The following is a 19,153-nucleotide window of genomic DNA, read 5'->3' as shown; positions in this document are numbered from 1 at the left end:
TTCCGTGGAAGCGAGCCGAAGTATTGGCAGTAAAACAGGCCTTGCCAGATCCGCGTAAGAATCCTGCCGGATATTATAAGGAGTTAGCACAGACAGTAGAGGCTTGTGTAATGAATCTAGCGGACATTGACATGTTATTTGGGAATGTAGTTCCGCAACCAATTTGGGCAAAAATTCGTAAAGAAAATCACCCAGTTGCCCTAGGTGGTGACTGGGCTGCTATCATAGCAGAGGATGGTCAGCAAATAGGTGGTTCCAAACCCGAACCTCTAATTGCTAATCTTCCAGGTAGGATAATCGACTTAATGAAGACTCTGATGCCAGCATTGCGTGTTAACTGGGACAAGTTGTCCGCATGCAGGAAAAAGAAAGACGAAAGTGTCTCCGACTTCTTCACGAGGTTCGAAGAGACTTTTGTAGATCATAGTGGTCAGGATATGAGCACAGAAGGAGGACAGAGATTATTTGTCGATAAATTTGTACACAACCTGCTACCAGAGCTCTGCAACAAATTAAAAGATTCCGAGAGTGCGTGGGCTGTCTCTACAACTGCACAAATACTTGCAACTGCACAGTATTATGAAAATAGGGATAAAGAGGAAAAAGAGAAATCAGATAAGAAAACGAAAGATTTTGCAACAGGCGTATCCGCCTCGCACGAATCAGACTAATACGCAGCAAGGGTCATATCAAAGGACAGATTATAGTTCACCGAGGCCACAATATCAATGGAATCAGTGTGCATATTGTAAGAAAGAGGGTCATTATAAAAATGAGTGTCCAGTCTTAGCACAAAATAACGCAGCAGCAGCTCAGAGAGGTCGCGGTGGTTTTGTGCAGAATTCTAGAGGTCGAGGACGAGGTGCTATGCCTCCACAGACGAATGATCGCCCTTCCAATCACTTTGATCAACGAAATGGACAGTCTGCCCAGCAAAATAGATCTCAACAGTATCATGTTGAAGACTATTGTGAAGTGGATGAGGGATTTCAGCAAAATGGGTACTAGGACAGCCATGGACAGAGAGAGGGAGTAGTATCAGTTCCAGTGGATCAGAGTGGGCCTTATGTCGCAGTAGCAACATCAGGTGTAGTCGAACCGTTTCTGTTGGATACTGGTGCCGCAAAAAGTTCTATCATTCATGCGAAACTCCCTGGCGCACCTTTGTCCGGCTTAACAAATGTTTCTGTAGGTTTTTCAGGTGCCCCTGTTTACAACCCTGTATCTGGTCCTTTGTCTATTTCTGTTGGACCGTGTCAATTGAAAGCACCCCTGATTTTGACGACAGGTTGTAATGAAAATCTGCTTGGTTTAGACTTGTTAAAACGCCTATATGCGACATTGCACTGTTCTCCGGAAGGAGTACAGCTTACATTGGGTAAAAGAATCACCTCTCCGATGTACTTGTCAATGGATGCACTCCCGCCAGAGCTACGTTCACTCCCTGATACTCTTTGGGCGACTGGTCCTAACGATGTAGGCCTTTTGGAAATACCACCGTATGTAGTCACTTTGAAAGCAAATGTAAAATTTCCACGAATTCCTCAATACAAAATTTCTAGTGAAGGTGAACGTGCACTTTTATTGATTGTACAAGACTTGATTAAGAAAGGTGTGGTCGAAGAAACTAGAGGAAATGTTTGTAACAGTCCTGTATTACCGATTTTGAAACGTACTGATCCGACAAAGCCTCCAGTATATAGGTTTGTTATAGATCTTAGAGAGGTTAATAAGATTGTGGTTCCGCAGTTTCCTGTGGTTCCAGACATTACTGCCTTGTTAACATTGATTCCTGCTACAGCCACATGGTTTTCAGTCATCGACTTGAAGAATGCCTTTTTCAGCATTCCGATAGCCAAAGAAAGCAGAGATATTTTCGGCTTCTGTCTAGGAGGTCGAAGCTTCAGGTTCAAACGCGCTCCACAAGGCTATTGTGAGAGTCCGTCCATTTACAGTCAGGCATTAAAAAGTCAGTTAGATTCTTTTGTACTTCCTCAAGGTTCTGCCCTAGTGCAGTATGTAGACGATCTTCTAGTGGCTGCCGATGACAAGGAAACTTGCAAAACAGCTACGATTTCGTTATTGCATCATTTGTCCAATTTGAATCACAAGGTGTCACCTTCGAAATTGCAATACTGCTGCCAAGAAGTGACCTACCTAGGTCATCTCTTGTCAAAGGAGGGAAGGAAGTTGACCCCATAGAGAATAAAAGCAATTACTCAGATGAGTGTTCCCCGCACCCAGAGAGAAGTACGTGCCTTTCTAGGTATTACCTCTTACTGTAGGCAGTGGATCCCAAATTTTTCTCTTTTAGCGAAACCATTGGTAGCTTTGACTGGGAAAGGTGTTCCGAGTCCGGTGCCATGGTCTGATGAATGTCAGGAGAGTTTTTCTGAGTTACGAAAAGCATTGTGTTCAGCTCCTGTATTGGGTACACCTGACTACAGTAAGCCATTCACGCTCTATGTTCACGAAAGAGAAGGTTGTGCGTTGAGTGTTCTGACACAGAAATTCGGTGATAAACAACGCCCCTGTGCGTATTTTTCATCAACATTGGATCCGGTAGCTAGAGCGTTACCTAGTTGTTTGAGAGCTACAGCGGCAGCTGCGGCTTCCATTCGACAATCTGCTGGTTTGGTGATGAACAACATGCTAGTGGTCATGGTTCCTCATGCTGTGGATACACTCATGAACAGAACCAAGACACAACACCTTACCAGTGCTAGATTATCTGGCTACGAGTTGACACTGCTAGCAAGTCATATTCAAATCAAAAGATGCAGCGTATTGAATCCAGCAACCTTGTTGCCGACTAATCAAGAGTCGAGTGATTCCGAGCCCCATGATTGTTGTTTTAGAACTGAGGAAGAGACAAAGGGACAAATTGATTTAAAAGACACTCCGTTGTCAGATCCAGATGGCACGTTGTATGTGGATGGATCATGTTTTAAATTGGAGAATGTTGATGTGACCGCTGCTTATGCAGTAACAACTTTGAGTACGATTGTGGAGACTGCGAGAGTGAGTCAGAATTCTGCCCAAGCTGCAGAATTAATCGCTCTAACAAGAGCGTGTGTGTTAGCAAAGGGAAAGAGAGTGAATGTGTTCACAGATAGTCAGTACGTGTAAGGCGTGGCCCATAGTTTTGGCCGTTTGTGGAAAGAAAGAGGTTTCATTACGTCCCATGGGACTAAGATTCAACATGGTCAGCTAGTTAACGACTTGTTGGAATCTCTAACCTTGCCGACTGAAGTTGCAATTGTGAAATGCAGTGCTCATAAAGCAATCACGGATGATGTTGGTCGTGGGAATGCTTTTGCTGATGAAACCGCTAAACAGACAGCTAGAGATATGATGAGTAGAATGTATGTTGCTACGTCTGCTAGATGGATTTCCGAGTCTGGAATGTGTGAGGATACAGTGGAAAGTGTGAAAGAGATTCAGAAAGAGGCAACTGAGGAGGAAAAGCGTGCATGGAAAGAAAGTACGGGTAAGTTGGATTAAAGTGGGTGTTGGATTGATTTGTCGGAACAACAGCGTTGGATGTTGCCTGATGCGTATGTGCTTGCAGTGGTGACAATGGCGCATGGAGTAGCGCATATAAGTTCTAAAGGAATCTGTAAGATGTTGGCTCCAGTCTGGAAGAATGATGGGATCAGTAAATGTGCAGAGAGAGTGGTGAAAAATTGTATGGTATGCCTGATGCATTTTCCTGGCAAGGGAACTCCTACTACTGCTGGTCACTTCGCTCCTCCTTCCTGCCCCTTTGAAGTAATTCAGCTAGATTTCATACACATGTATCGTTGTAACAATCTAAAATACGTCCTGGTGGTAGTTTGTGCATTTTCCAGATGGATCGAAGCATATCCACTGAAGGACAATACTGCCCTATCAACTGCCAAGATTCTTCTCAAAGAATATTTCCCTAGGTATGGAATGCCACGGATTGTATGGTCAGATAACGGAAGTGAGTTTATAGGGAAAGTTATGCAGAGTGTGTGTGCCGGTTTGGGCATTAAACAAAAGTTCCACAGTGCAAACCATCCCCAGTCTGCTGGTTTAGTTGAGGGTTACAATGGCACCCTCAAACTAAAGCTAGCTAAAATACAGGCATCCACGGGTTTATCCTGGCCAGATGATTTTAACCTTGGCTCTGTTATCCACGAGAGCGACTGTGCATTCTAGAGTAGGGCTTAGTCCATATGAAATTGTCTTTGGCCGTCCCGCTAATATTTGGGGAGTGCCAAGGCCAAAGGAGTTTTGTTCTCTAGAATATCCAATGTTGATTGATTACCTTTACGACTTGACTGCTAAATTGAGTCTTATTCACCAACAGGTTTTCGATGCATTGCCAAAGCCACCGGAGAGTCCAGGCCATCAACTGAAACCAGGTGACCACGTTGTGGTACGAAATTTCGCGAGGACGAAGAACCTTCAACCCAGATTTGTTGGCCCCTTCCAGGTGCTGCTTGCAACAAGAACTGCCGTTCGTGTGGCTGGTCGCAAGCATTGGATCCATGCGACACACGTCAAACGTGTACCTCTGCCACTTCCTTACGACGACTGGGTTAAGAAGGGAATTGGTGCCTCTGAATGCGAGCAAACACCAAAGTTTGTCCCTTTTAGCGATGCCGAAGTGATAACTGACACTACGAACTCTGACTCTCCTCCTGAAAATACTTCTTTGACTCCTGAACACTTGCCCTCTGCATCAGAAGAAACTCTGCCATCTGCGAACTTGAACATTGCAAACTTTACCGACACTACACTGTTTCCTGATCAAACAGTTCCTGCAAAACTAAGATACAACTTACGATCTCGTAATATGGACAAATAAAGCAGGAAACTGCCAATTTTCTACACATTTGAAATTTTAACACTTTGCCTTCAGCCAGGAAGTTTGCTATTGTTTTATTGTTTTCAATTGCCTTGCCGTCTGGGTAGCCGTAGGGTCGGGGCTGTGTGCCTAGTTGAATCTGCGGGGGTCTGACACAAGGTCGACCTTTCTGTTAGTTCTGGGAACTCCCAGGGCTGATAGAGGCATTTTCATCTACGTACACATCATCAGTGGTCGCGAGCGGATTGTAGAAGATGGAGCTTCCTGCGCTCCAACGAGAAAATGTGATTTATGTCCGCAGAAACAGACTTTACAGAATTCTTCATAGCAAATGCTTTTTGATGCAATGTGCCATTACATTTTTGATTGTTTTAATAACGTTGGTGGATGGAATCGTCTTTGGTATAAATTTGATCTTTGTGCCAGTAACTACAGTATCTCCCCCTGATCCTGCTACTTCTACTGTTTCTTCTATACACTCTTTTCACTCATTTCCTGAACATGAGCAAGCTCGACGCTCAGAATTTATCAATAACACTTTTGTACAGCTCTTGCACCAACACCAACGGGTAGTTAACACTACAGACTGCTGGGTGTGTGGCTTGATACCCCACACTATGGATAAAGGCATTCCCTATCTGGTTTTGCCTTTTAGCTATAATGGATCATTTCAGGCCTTTCAAACCATCTTTGCCTATGCAATGAAACCTATCCTCCGCGTCCACCACGTTCCACTAAATATAACTCTGCCAACAAAGCTTTAGTCCGGGGTATTATTGATATGATCAAGGATGTCAATAACACTCCATCTTACCCTAGAGACGAATTGCAAGTATATTTGAGTTGGAATTCTTCAGAGTATCGCCTTAGTTTGGGAGAAAGCAAGCGTAAAAGCTCAACTCCAATCTGGGTCGTACCTCACCGAGGTCAGGTCTGTTTGCAAGGTAATGGGAGAAATCCAAGAGCTCAGCTAGGGAGGAGTGAGTGCGCCGAAACTTACGTGTTTCCGTCTAACTCCTCCCCTGCTTTTCTCACTGCTAGGGGTACCTACTTCATCTGTCAAGACAGAGCGTATACATGGTTGCCTGCTGACTTTTCAGGGTCATGTTATATTGCTCGGTTGTTGCCTCCAACATACACTGCTTCATCTGATTATCACAAGACCAGAGTAGCAAGAGGTGTCTTCAGCAAGGAAGATACTGCTGGTCAGGAAGATGGAGACTTCTTCAAAGGTTTCCTTCCGTTCTGGGGGCCTATGGCCAATAGTAGAAACATACGTCAGCTAACACGGGTAGTTGAATCTACTATTACCGAAACTGCTGGTGCCCTTAGCAACTTGACAGCTGAGCTTCAGGCGGATAGACTCATGACGTTGCAGAACCGTATGGTTTTAGACGTAATACTTGCAGATAGAGGTGGGGTATGCAGAATGATCCAATCGAGCTGCTGTGTCTTTATTCCCAATAATGCTCCTACAGTCTATGAGGCGATCTCTAAGCTAGACAAAATTTCCGACTCTATTCATGTAGACAAGGGAAACTGGTCCTTCATAGAGTGGTTGTGGACTCTGATATCAGCGTGGGGATGGAAGGTTCTGATGGTCATTGGTGTCATCTTAGTATTCCTATTCTCATGTTGCCTGATTATCCAGTGTGGTCCAGCTCTGTGTAGTCTTTGTGCTGCAACCTGTTTTAGAAAACCACCTGCGTTTGGGGAAAAGGCACGAGAAAGGATGATGATACAACAACATGTCATTGACCTGATGAGCATAGAACTAGATTCTGACACAGACTGAGTAATTGCCTATGTAAGGGCAAAAGGAGGGTCTGAGGTTCCGTGACAATTTGAACCCGTGTTTTCAATATTGTCGGAAATACATAATATTGGTATCAGCGAACCGCAAATGATCCATTTAGCATATTCTGGTGTTTTTGCTATGCTACGAGCAAGAGTACTCCTGTTACAAACACATTTCCGATCTACCCATGGCATCCATCTTAGATCAGGGCAGCCATTTTGTGTTTCTTGCCCTCACATACGCAATAACCTCTGATTTCTCCATTTCAATTAAGGACACGTAGGCTTAGCCGGAGATTCACCTCTCTAGTGACACGTGCACCTTAGAACAGAGCACGCTGTAGCTGCATGACTCGACAAAGGCTGCCTCCTCTGCCTGAGGCTAGTCCTGCTATTCTGGTTCTCGTGTTCGTTGGCCTGATCATGATTAGGCGGCCGAAGCTAGTAGTCTTGCCCATTTACAACCCACAAACATCCCTTATCCTGCTTTTCTATCTTCTGCACCTGGCTCTGCTCCTTTCCTTCTGGGCCTTTATTAGGGGGAGGTAACGAAATTTACGATAAGGCGGTCCGGGTCTTGAATGAAAAGTTGACATGAGATTATGATGGAAAAGTGGGAACCCCTCGTTCGTAATGTTTTGACATCAGATATTGTCGACGATTCCTGTGCAACGCCAAATATTTATTGTTTAAGACACAAAGGTTTGGGAATGTACTAACATGTGAAGAATGTGCCTGAAGGCCAATATTTAGTATATAAGGAGCAACCCTCTTTGTACAAATCGAACAGGCTCCTAGATACTGCCCATGTGTAGTTTCTGTGACTTCTGTGTCCCTGCAGTAATAAACCTTTGGTCTTTGACGCCACCATCGAGAAGCCCGTGTTTCTGTTTATTCGTGCACCCCGAGACAGGTAGAACTCCGGGGTCTTTGGGTGTTGTCAACTGACACCTCTGGACGGAACCAAAAAGTCCAGAACTCCATTGGCAGGGTATGCTCAGACATGAGTCCCTTACTCACTTTGCGACTGGATTCAAGCCAGCCTGGCTGAAGATGGCTTTAATGCCAGAAATCGGTCCTAGGTAGCTTGTTTCCATTCCAGGGAAGGCATGGCTTGGCAGTTCGGGCTGGACTGTTCCCATGAGGGTTTAATCCACAGTGATGGATTAAACTCACATCTTTTGACGGTGTGAGTGTTTGATTAGTTCAGATGCTCCGTCCATCACCACCCGCTTTTGTACCACTTTGATCACCATAAGTTGGCAGGGTATGCACAAACGTGAGTCCCTTGCTCACTTTGGCACTGGATTCAAGCAAGCCTGGCTGAAGATGGCTTTAATGCCAGAAACCAGTCCTAGGTAGCTTGTTTCCGGTCCAGGAAAGGCATGGCTTGGCAGTTCGGGCTGGACTGTTCCCATGATTTCAGATGCTCCGTCCATCACCACCCCCTTTTGTACCGCTTTGTTTGCCATAAGTTGGCAGGGTATACTCAGACGTGAATCCCTTGCTCACTTTGCCAATCTATTCAAGCAAGCCTGGCTGAAGACGGCTGTAATGCCAGAAACCAGTCCTAGGTAGCTTGTTTCCGGTCCAGGAAAGGCATGGCTTGGCAGTTTGGGCTGGACTGTTCCCATGAGATGAGGCACAGGGTCAGACTGATTTGTATATGGATATGTCTGAACTGGGGCGGCAGAGTGGGCTAAATAACGGTGATGGATTAAACCCACATCTGTTGACGGTGTGAGTGTTTGATTAGTTCAGATGCTCCGTGATTCACCACCCGCTTTTGTACCTCTTTGATCACCATAAGTTGGCAGGGTATGCACAAACGTGAGTCCCTTGCTCACTTTGGCACTGGATTCAAGCAAGCCTGGCTGAAGATGGCTTTAATGCCAGAAACCAGTCCTAGGTAGCTTATTTCCGGTCCAGGAAAGGCATGGCTTGGCAGTTCGGGCTGGACTGTTCCCATGATTTCAGATGCTCCGTCCATCACTACCCCCTTTTGTACCGCTTTGTTTGCCATAAGTTGGCAGGGTATGCTCAGACATGAGTCCCTTGCTCACTTTGCGACTGGATTCAAGCAAGCCTGGCTGAAGACGTCTGTAATGCCAGAAACCTGTCCTAGGTAGCTTGTTTCTGGTCCAGGGAAGGCATGGCTTGGCAGTTCAGGCTGGACTGTTCCCATGAGGCACAGGGTCAGACTGATTTGCATATGGATATATCTGAACTGGGGTGGCAGAGTGGGCTAAAGAACGGTGATGGATTAAAGCCAGATCTGTTGACTGGGTTTGAGTGTTTGATTGGTTCAGATGCTCCGTCCATCACCACCCCCTTTTGTACTGCTTTGTTCGCCATAAGTTGGCAGGGTATGCTCAGACGTGAGTCCCTTGCTCACTTTGCCACTGGATTCAAGCAAGCCTGGCTGACGACTGCTGTAATGCCAGAAATCGGTCCTAGGTAGCTTGTTTCCGTTCCAGGGAAGGCATGGCTTGGCAGTACAGGCTGGACTGTTCCCATGAGGCACAGGGTCAGACTGATTTGCATATGGATATGTCTGAACTGGGGTGGCAGAGTGGGCTAAAGAAAGGTGATGAATTAAACTCAGATCTGGTGACTGGGTGTGAGTGTTTGATTGGTTCAGATGCTCCGTCCGTCACCACCCCCTTTTGTACAGCTTTGTTCGCCATAAGTTGGCAGGGTATGCTCAGACATGAGTCCCTTACTCACTTTGCGACTGGATTCAAGCAAGCCTGGCTGAAGATGGCTTTAATCCAAGAAATCGGTCCTAGGTAGCTTGTTTCCGTTCCAGGGAAGGCATGGCTTGGCAGTTCGGGCTGGACTGTTCCCATGAGGGTTTAATCCACAGTGATGGATTAAACCCACATCTTTTGACGGTGTGAGTGTTTGATTAGTTCAGATGCTCCGTCCATCACCACCCGCTTTTGTACCACTCTGATCACCATAAGTTGGCAGGGTATGCACAAACGTTAGTCCCTTGCTCACTTTGGCACTGGATTCAAGCAAGCCTGGCTGAAGATGGCTTTAATGCCAGAAACCAGTCCTAGGTAGCTTGTTTCCGGTCCAGGAAAGGCATGGCTTGGCAGTTCGGGCTGGACTGTTCCCATGATTTCAGATGCTCCGTCCATCACCACCCCCTTTTGTACCACTTTGTTTGCCATAAGTTGGCAGGGTATACTCAGACGTGAATCCCTTGCTCACTTTGCCACTCTATTCAAGCAAGCCTGGCTGAAGACGGCTGTAATGCCAGAAACCAGTCCTAGGTAGCTTGTTTCCGGTCCAGGAAAGGCATGGCTTGGCAGTTTGGGCTGGACTGTTTCCATGAGATGAGGCACAGGGTCAGACTGATTTGTATATGGATATGTCTGAACTGGGGCGGCAGAGTGGGCTAAAAAACGGTGATGGATTAAACCCACATCTGTTGACGGTGTGAGTGTTTGATTAGTTCAGATGCTCCGTGATTCACCACCCGCTTTTGTACCTCTTTGATCACCATAAGTTGGCAGGGTATGCACAAACGTGAGTCCCTTGCTCACTTTGGCACTGGATTCAAGCAAGCCTGGCTGAAGATGGCTTTAATGCCAGAAACCAGTCCTAGGTAGCTTATTTCCGGTCCAGGAAAGGCATGGCTTGGCAGTTCGGGCTGTACTGTTCCCATGATTTCAGATGCTCCGTCCATCACCACCCCCTTTTGTACCGCTTTGTTTGCCATAAGTTGGCAGGGTATGCTCAGACATGAGTCCCTTGCTCACTTTGCGACTGGATTCAAGCAAGCCTGGCTGAAGACATCTGTAATGCCAGAAACCTGTCCTAGGTAGCTTGTTTCTGGTCCAGGGAAGGCATGGCTTGGCAGTTCAGGCTGGACTGTTCCCATGAGGCACAGGGTCAGACTGATTTGCATATGGACATATCTGAACTGGGGTGGCAGAGTGGGCTAAAGACCGGTGATGGATTAAACCCAGATCTGTTGACTGGGTTTGAGTGTTTGATTGGTTCAGATGCTCCGTCCATCACCACCCCCTTTTGTACCGCTTTGTTTGCCATAATTTGGCAGGGTATACTCAGACGTGGGTCCCTTGCTCACTTTGCCACTGGATTCAAGCAAGCCTGGCTGAAGACGGCTGTAATGCCAGAAACCGGTCCTAGGTAGCTTGTTTCCGGTCCAGGAAAGCCATGGCTTGGCAGTTCAGGCTGGACTGTTCCCATGAGATGAGGCACAGGGTCAGACTCATTTGTATATAGATATGTCTGAACTGGGGCGGCAGAGTGGGCTAAAGAACGGTGATGTATTAAACCCAGATCTGTTGACTGGGTGTGAGTGTTTGATTGGTTCAGATGCTCCGCCATCACCACCCCCTTTTGTACAGCTTTGTTCGCCATAAGTTGGCAGGGTATGCTCAGACATGAGTCCCTTGCTCACTTTGCGACTTGATTCAAGCAAGCCTGGCTGAAGACGTCTGTAATGCCAGAAACCTGTCCTAGGGATTTTGTTTCCGTTCTAGGGAAGGCATGGCTTGGCATTTCGGGACGGACTGTTCCCATGAGGAACAATTTCAGATTGATTTGCATATGGCCATGTCTGAACTGGGGTGGCAGAGTGGATTAAAGAATTGTGATGGATTAAACCCTGATCTGTTGAATGGGTGTGAGTGTTTGATTAGTTCAAATGCACCGTCCATCACCACCCCCTTTTGTACAGCTTTGTTGACCATAACTTGGCAGGGTATGCTCAAACACGAGTCCCTTGCTAACTTTGCCACTGGATTCAAGCAAGCCTGGCTGAAGACGGCTGTAATGCCAGAAACCGGTCCTAGGTAGCTTGTTTCTGGTCCAGGGAAGGCATGGCTTGGCAGTTCGGGCCGGACTGTTCCCATGAGGCACAAGGTCCGACTGATTTGCATATGGCCATGTCTGAACTGGGGTGGCAGAGTGGGTTAAAGAATGGTGATGGATTAAACCCAGATCTGTTGACTGGGTTTGAGTGTTTGATTAGTTCAAATGCTCCGTCCATCACCACCCCCTTTTGAACCGCTTTGTTCACCATAATTTGGTGAGGTATGCTCAAACACGAGTCCCTTACTAACTTTGCCACTGGATCAAAGCAAGCCTGGCTGAAGACGGCTGTAATACCAGAAACCGGTCCTAGGTAGCTTGTTTCTGGTCCAGGGAAGGCATGGCTTAGCAGTTCGGGCTGGACTGTTCCCATGAGGCACAGGGTCAGTCTGATTTGCATATAGATATGTCTGAACTGGGGTGGCAGAGTGGGCTAAAGAACGGTGATGGATTAAACCCAGATCTGTTGACTGGGTTTTAGTGTTTGATTAGTTCAAATGCACCATCCATCACCACCCCCTTTTGTACCGCTTTATTCACCATAATTTGGCAGGGTATGCTCAAACACGAGTCCCTTGCTAACTTTGCCACTGGATTCAAGCAAGCCTGGCTGAAGACGGCTGTAATGCCAGAAACCGGTCCATGGTAGCTTGTTTCTGGTCCAGGGAAGGCATGGCTTGGCAGTTCAGGCTGGACTGTTCCCATGAGGCACAGGGTCAGACTGATTTGTATATGGATATGTCTGAACTGGGGTGGCAGAGTGGGCTAAAGAAGGGCGATGGATTAAACCCAGATCTGTTGACTGGGTTTGAGTGTTTGATTGGTTCAGATGCTCCGTCCATCACCACCCCCTTTTGTACCGCTTTGTTTGCCATAATTTGGCAGGGTATACTCAGACGTGGGTCCCTTGCTCACTTTGCCACTGGATTCAAGCAAGCCTGGCTGAAGACGGCTGTAATGCCAAAAACCGGTCCTAGGTAGCTTGTTTCTGGTCCAGGGAAGGCATGGCTAAGCAGTTCGGGCTGGACTGTTCCCATGAGGCACAGGGTCAGTCTGATTTGCATATAGATATGTCTGAACTGGGGTGGCAGAGTGGGCTAAAGAATGGTGATGGATTAAACCCAGATCTGTTGACTGGGTGTGAGTGTTTGATTGGTTCAGATGCTCAGTCCATTACCACCCCTTTTGTACAGCTTTGTTTGCCATAAGTTGGCAGGGTATGCTCAGACGTGAGTCCCTTGCTCACTTTGTGACTGGATTCAAGCAAGCCTGGCTGAAGACGGCTGTAATGCCAGAAACCGGTCCATGGTAGCTTATGTCTGGTCCAGGGAAGGCATGGCTTGGCAGTTCGGGCAGGACTGTTCCCATGAGGCACAGGGTCAGACTGATTTACATATGTCTATGTCTCAATTGGGGTTGCTGAGTGGGCTAAAGAATGGTGATGGATTAAACCCAGATCTGTTGACTGGGTGTGAGTGTTTGATTGGTTCAGATGCTCCGTCCATCAACAGCCCCTTTTGTGCCGCTTTGTTCACCATAAGTTGGCAGGGTATGCTCAAACGTGAGTCCCTTGCTCACTTTTCCACTGGATTCAAGCAAGCCTGGCTGTAGACGGCTGTAATGCCGGAAACCGGTCCTAGGTAGCTTGTTTCTGGTCCAGTGATGGCATGGCTTGGCAGTTCGGGCTGAACTGTTCCCATGAGGCACAGGGTCAGACTGATTTGCATATGGATATGTCTGAACTGGGGTGGCAGAGTGGGCTAAAGAACGGTGATGGATTCAACCCAGATCTATTGACTGGGTTTGAGTGTTTGATTAGTTCATCAGATGCTCCGTACATCGCCACCCTCTTTTTTACCGCTTTGTTCGCCATAAGTTGGCAAGGTATGATCAATCGTGAGTCCCTTGCTCACTTTGCCACTGGATTCAAGCAAGCCTGGCTGAAGCCGTCTGTAATGCCAGAAACCGGTCCTAGGTAGCCTGTTTCTGGTCCAGGGAAGGCATTGCTTGGCAGTTCGGGATGGACTGATCCCATGAGGCACAGGGTCAGATTGATTTGCATATGGATATGTCTGAACTGGGGTGGTAGAGTGGGCTAAAGAACGGTGATGGATTAAACCCAGATCTGTTGACTGGGTTTGAGTGTTTGATTGGTTCAGATGCTCCCTCCATCACCACCCCCTTTTGTACCGCTTTGTTCACCATAGGTTGGCAGGGTATGCTCAAATGTGAGTCCCTTGCTCACTTTGCCACTAGGTTCAAGAAAGCCTGGCAAAATACGGCTGTAAGGTCAGAAACCCGTCCTAGGTAGCCTGTGTCCGGTCCAGGGAAGCGTTGGCTGGGCAGTTCGGGCTGGACTGTTCTCATGAGGCACAGGGTCAGACTGATATGCATATGGCTATGTCTGAACTGGGGTGGCAGAGTGGGCTAAAGAACGGTGATGGATTCAACCCAGATCTGTTGACTGGGTGTGAGTGTTTGATTGGTTCAGATGATCCGTTCATCACCACCCCCTTTTGTACCACTTTGTTCGCCATACGTTGGCAGGGTATGCACAGACATGAGACCCTTGCTCACTTTGCCACTGGATTCAAGCAAGCCAGGCTGAAGACTGCTGTAATGCCATAAACTGGTCCTACGTAGCTTGTTTCCGGTCCTGGGAGGGCATGGCTTGGCAGTTTAGGCTGGACTGTTCCCATGAGGCACCTGGTCAGACTGATTTGCATATGGCCAGGTCTGAACTGGGGTGGCAGAGTGGGTTAAAGAACGGTAATGGATTAAACCCAGATCTGTTGACTGGGTGTGAGTGTTTGATTAGTTCAGATGCTCCGTCCATCACCACCCGCTTTTGTACCGCTTTGTCCACCATAAGTTGGCAGGGTATGCTCAAACGTGAGTCCCTTGCTCACTTTGCCACTGGATTCAAGCAAGCCTGGCTGAAGACGGCTTTAATGCCAGAAACCGGTCCTAGGTAGCTTGTTTCCGGTACAGAGAAGGCATGGTTTGGCAGTTCGGGCTGGACTGTTCACATGAGGCACAGGGTCAAACTGATTTGCATATAGATATGTCTGAACTGGGGTGGCCAAGTAGGCTAAAGAACGGTGATGGATTAAAACCAGATCTGTTGACTGGGTTTGAGTGTTTGATTGGTTCAGATGCTCCGTCCATCACCACCCTGTTTGTACCGCTTTGTTCGCCATAAGTTGGCAGGGTATACACAGACGGGTGTCTCTTGCTCAATTTGCCACTGGATTCAAGCAAGCCTGGCTGAAGAAGGCTGTATTGCCAGAAACCGGTCCTAGGTAGCTTCTTTCCGGTACAGGGAAGGCAAGGCTTGGCAGTTCGGGCTAGACTGTTCCTATGAGGCACAGGGTCAGACTGATTTGCATATGATGTCTGAACTCGGGTGGCAGAGTGGGCGAAAGTACAGTAATGGATTAAACCCAGATCTGTTGAGTGGGTGTGAGTGTTTGATTGGTTCAGATGCTCCGTCCATCACCACCCCCTTTTGTACCGCTTTGTTCACCATAAGTTGGCAGGGTATGCTCAAACCCGAGTCCCTTGCTCACTTTGCCACTGGATTTAAGCAAGCCTGGCTGAAAACGGCTGTAACGCCAGAAACCGGTCCTAGGTAGCTTTTTTCTGGTCCAGGGAAGGCATGGCTTGGCAGTTCGGGCTGGACTGTTCCCATGAGGCACAGGGTCAGACTGATTTTCATATGGATATGTCTGAACTGGGGTGAACGAGTGGGTTAAAGAATGGTGATGGATTAAACCCAGATCTGTTGACTGGGTTTGAGTGTTTGATTGGTTCAGATGCTCCGTCCATCACCACCCCCTTTTGTACTGCTTTATTCGCCATAATTTGGCAGGGTATACTCAGACGTGGGTCCCTTGCTCACTTTGCCACTGGATTCAAGCAAGCCTGACTGAAGACGGCTGTAATGCCAGAAGCCGGTCCTAGGTAGCTTGTTTCTGGTCCAGGGAATGCATGGCTTAGCAGTTCGGGCTGGACTGTTCCCATGAGTCACAGGGTCAGTCTTATTTGCATATAGATATGTCTGAACTGGGGTGGCATAGAGGGCTAAAGAACGGTGATGGATTAAACCCAGATCTGTTGACTGGGTGTGAGTGTTTGACTGGTTCAGATGCTCAGTCCATCACCACCCCTTTTGAACAGCTTTGTTTGCCATAAGTTGGCAGGGTATGCTCAGACGTGAGTGCCTTGCTCACTTTGTGACTGGATTAAAGCACGCCTTGCTGAAGATGGCTGTTATGCCAGCAACCGGTCCTAGGTAGCTTGTTTCCGGTCCAGGGAAGGCATGGCTTGGCAGTTCGGGCTGGACTGTTCCCATGAGGCACAAGGTCAGACTGATTTGCACATGGACATGTCTGAACTGGGGTGGCAGAGTGGGCTAAAGAACATCGATGGATTAAACCCAGATCTGTTGACTGAGTTTGAGTGTTTGATTTGTTCAGATGCTCCGTCCATCACCAGCCCCTTTTGTACCGCTTTGTTCACCATAAGTTGGCAGGGTATGCTCAAACGTGAGTCCCTTGCTCACTTTGCCACTGGATTCAAGCAAGCATGGCTGAAGACCGCAGCCTGGGTCGCGCCATTCTTTCTGCACCTTGTCGTGAGGGGAACACTCACGACACACTCCTCCCCACCGTGAGGGGAACGGCCATCAGAGCCCTGGTGCTGGTCTTGCCCCACCGCCGTGAGGAAAATGGCTTGGGCAAAGGACTGCATTTCACAGAAGGCCCCTGCCAGGGGGCAGATGAACCACGTCACCCGAGGGTGCCAGAAGCCCTCATAACGATCAAGGCTCTACCACAGAGCGTGACCCGTCATTCTTTCTGCACCTTGCCGTGAGGAGAACGATTCATAACTTACCTTTCTGCACACTCCTCACCACCGTGAGGGCAACGGCCGTTGGAGCCCTGCTGCTGGTCTTGCCCCACCACCATGAGGGAAACGGCTTGGGCAAAGGACTACATTTCCCTGAAGGCCCCCGCCCAGCGCAGGTGAACCACGTCACCCGAGGGTGCCGGAGGCCCTCATAATGATCAAGGCTCTACCACAGCACGGGACGCACGCGGGCGTGCCCAGGCGCTTCCTGGGAAAAGCCCAGGCCTAGGGCAGGCCCGTCCACACCTGTCAGGGCCAGAAGAGGCCAGGCTGGTCCAGGTATCTAAGATCTTTTCACTGGGTCCTGAACTAAAGGGACTGTTGATCCCACGTTCAGCTTCCCAAATAACTGGATCTGTCTCTTCGTTGCTTGGTACCAGGCTGGCGCTCTGTCAACTATAAATTGATATTGTATCAAGAATTTGAAGGAACTGTGTGTGTACAGAACCCTCTCGCCCTAGATAGTGCTTTTCTGAATTGGCTTATTTTTTTTGGCATCTATCTATCTAATAGTGTATATCCTACCGAGTCTCATAGTGGGTGTTTTATTTCAATTACTCACCCTGTTAACCCTAAATACAATGTATAACGCGCAGGAGAGCTTACCCCAAGAGACTCAATAATGGGGAAACAAGCATGTGTTGAGAAGAAACAGATGCTAGCCCTGTCCAAAACATCCACTACACCAACTTCTATAGATAGAATGCTGGAAAAAGCTCTGGGAGCAGTAGCTACTGAAATTGAGAGGACTGAGAGAAGATTATCTCTGACCCCAAACCTAAATATAGCACCTTCTGACCCCAGTCTTTTACAATCTGCAGGGGTTTCAGTAACTGAGTTCTCTAGCAATCAACCATTAATTACTGAATCAGCCAGTACAGAGCAACCTAGGGTTATTACACCAAACCAACAGGGAAGAAAAGGCAAACCTAAACCTAACCCCAAGGCAAAAGTAACAGCAAGAAGGAAAAAGCCTCAAGGTAATCCATAAGTGATCAGCCAACGTGGGATACAAAGCTGGTGGTGGATCTTCAGATCCAAATGAGGGATATAGTCAAGGATGAACTAAGACCCCTACAAGAGAAAATTAATTGGTTGGTCACAATTTTTAATGACTGGGTTAGAACTAGGGGGAAAATCGATAATACCCCTGTCTCTGATAGCAGGACAAACGCCCAGCCCACCATAAACAATGTATCGGACAACCCCGCCTAATCACCATTGAGCAACCCCGCCAATAAATTCTGATGAGGGAAGATTGGCATTGGAGGCCAATAGAGATAGCGGGGTAAGTCCACCTCTGGGCAATGTCAATCCAGCATCTCTCTCGCATACATTGCCGGCTACAACAGGAGAACTAAAATCATATAACAGGCAGGTGGGGGGTGGTGAGTCTACAAATACAGAAGGCACTAACCACTTTGTCTCCCCTCCAGTCATAAATTTACCCCCTGCATCGACCCCATATGTTCTTCTCCTTGCAGGTACTCCTGAACTTAAAAGGGGCCAATCTGAATCCCATCAAGAGTTAAAAAACAAATGCGTCCATTGGCTTGTAAACCATAGCCGTTTTAGCCATGAGCACGTGGATGCGATTTTAACTACACACAGGGTGGGTTGGATAGGCAGATGGCACAAGGACAGATACAGAGATTGCATTGTTATTAATTTTAGAAATCCACAGGTGACCCAAAGAATTTTAGTGAGAGGGGATGGGAGGAATAAGGGTGGTATCCTACTACTTCCTCTAGGTTATTTTTACCCCCCCCCATTAGGCCTCCCTACGATTCCCCGCATTCAGAGCTGGGCTGGAGACATGATCCTACCAACAATGTGTTCCCTCGCCCAGTCCTACACTGGCAAAAGCAATTTAGTTTTAATATTCCCACTGGAAACAGGTTTAGTTGCCTTGATGGAGTAGATTGACTAAAGGAACCGCCCCCGAATGTTATGGTACAAACTAGTACCCCACAAATAGAAAACCCGACTCAGGTTATCGCTACGGGGCCTTGTCGCCTAAGGGCAGAGGGTTCAACCAGTGGGAGCTTGAGCGGCTCCCCTGGATGCACCCATCCACTCGGCGATTCAGCACCGATTGGCAATACCAAACATCGCCTACGTGAAGGCCCAAATCTCACAGATGCATATGGAACATCAAAAGTTCTTTCGCATTTACCCACTCCGGCCCTTCCTAAACAGAATACCCTCATTTGTCCCAAAACAAGGGTTTTAGTATGGAACATGGAGGGTCTGACTAATAAAATAGATGACCCTGACTGGGATACATTCACTAGCCAATTTGAGATCTGTATGTTCCAGGAAACATGGGCAAGAGGGGAGGATCTAAAGCCGGGCTTTGCCACTTTCAACATACCCGCAATAACTGGGGGTAAAGGAAGACCAGCAGGTGGCCTAAGTACATGGGTGGTAGTTCATTTAGGATGCATGGCGAAGCAGATAGACACAGGCTCCAACAACATATTATGTGCAATACTCCAGTTTCCATTAAATATCTTTGCCTTTAGCCCTAGATAAAGAGTCCACCACGTTGGAATAACTGACCATCTTTTTAGGCACCATTGCTGCCACCCACATGGTGATACTAGGAGGAAACTTTAACTGCCACTTTGAGCCCTTCGGGGGAATCCTACTGGACAGCCTTTTTGACGGGGATAAATATTGGGCAATACCGGAGACGAGATGCCCACCAGTCAAAAAATGGACCCCCCTGGTAATCCAGATGAATTGTCTTGTACT

Source organism: Lissotriton vulgaris, unplaced genomic scaffold, assembly GCF_964263255.1.
Source record: "Lissotriton vulgaris unplaced genomic scaffold, aLisVul1.2 SCAFFOLD_657, whole genome shotgun sequence".
NCBI lineage: Eukaryota > Metazoa > Chordata > Amphibia > Caudata > Salamandridae > Lissotriton > Lissotriton vulgaris.
Note: the sequence above shows the minus strand (reverse complement) of the source record.